This window comes from Aptenodytes forsteri, unplaced genomic scaffold (genome assembly GCF_000699145.1).
Source record: "Aptenodytes forsteri isolate BGI_AS27 unplaced genomic scaffold, ASM69914v1 Scaffold119, whole genome shotgun sequence".
Lineage (NCBI taxonomy): Eukaryota > Metazoa > Chordata > Aves > Sphenisciformes > Spheniscidae > Aptenodytes > Aptenodytes forsteri.
The window spans coordinates 2,726,552-2,728,013 of NW_008796165.1; positions in this window are offsets into that span (position 1 = coordinate 2,726,552).

A 1,462-nucleotide genomic window follows, 5' to 3' on the forward strand; every position below is an offset into this window, starting at 1 on the left:
TGCGCAGCGCCCTGACGCTTTGATGGGGGGGCGGCGCTGGGTTTTGGGGCGGGTTTAGCTGATTTTTAGGGGCCAGGCAGCTGTCTGGGGAGGCCGGGGGGGTTGCAGGGGCAGCAGCAGGAGGGAAAAAATGGAAAATGGCTGGGAGAAGGCTGCGGGTTTGGCCAGGGTCTGGGTGGGGTGTGGAGGGTTGGCTCGATGGTGGTGGTGAGGGCATGAGGGAAATGGCGGAAACAGGGCCCTGCCGTCGTTCTCACACCGACCTCTACTTTCTCTGGTGCTTGTGAGGTGGGGCCGGTCCTGTCGCAGTCCAATGCCATCTCGACGTCTATTTCAAATGGGAGTCCCAGTCCTCCTGTGGATTCCCGCAGGGTGGCCGCGGTCCACCCCAGCAGGCGAAGCAGTAGCACGGTGGGCAGAGAGGCCAGGCAAAGCCTGGGTCATCATCTGCAGCCAAGGCACAGCATCCTGGTCACTCACAGGTGGTGGTACACGCACCTTCACAAGAGCTCGGTGTCAACGGGAGGCCCTCAACTTGGATGGTTTAGGTGGACTCTTCCAGTCTTACACTTTTAGGAAAGAACCAACTACAGATCAATAAACAAGTGGCACATATGCTCATTTTTTTCCCAGTGAGACCACAACAGCTACTGCAAGCATTTGGGAACACAGGACAGAAGGACACCCCAGAGACATTGACTGCATGCTGTTTCCAGCATCACTTTATCCTGTATTTTCTTCACAGACTTGCCAAGCTTCATCTTAAAAAGTGGCTGGGCTTTGACTCACGCTCGTCTGATCTGAAGGCGGTTTCAGAATTCACTATTCTAATTGTTAGGAATCATCTCATTTCCAGCTTAATATGATGCACGGCCAGTTAATATCCATTTGTTCCTCTGCCAACGTTGTCTTTTATCTCACATAGGTCCTTGCCTTGGTATTTATGCTCCAATGTATTTGTAGACAGCAATCATCTCCCTCTCAGCCATTGCATGGAAGACTAAACATGTTTGTCCAGCATTTTCTTAGTAGCCAGCCTGTCCCTGCACCTAATGCCATGGCAACTCTTCTGGCCATGCTGCTGTTCAAGTTCCCTCTCCTGAAGACGGGTGACCAGGAGCAGACTTTGTGCTCACCTGGTGAGAATTCCCCGTCTGGATACAGCCAGGGCTGCATTCGCCCTTCTCAGTCCCGCTTTGCAGTGACAGCTCAGAGTCACTCTGTGGCCAGTTACTCCTGTAACTCCTCTTCTTCAGGTGCTTGCAGCTCACAAAGTCCCCCAAATGAAGCAAAGAACTGCACTCCTGGTGACTTTCATGCCTTTTTTTGGTGGTAGAGCATTCCTTTACTTTCCCCTACAGTGCCAATGCACCACAACATTCTGATTTCATCAGATGACACCTAATATTTGTGGCAGTCCTTAAGGAAATCAGTTTATAAGAACATCCACAAAGTACCTCAG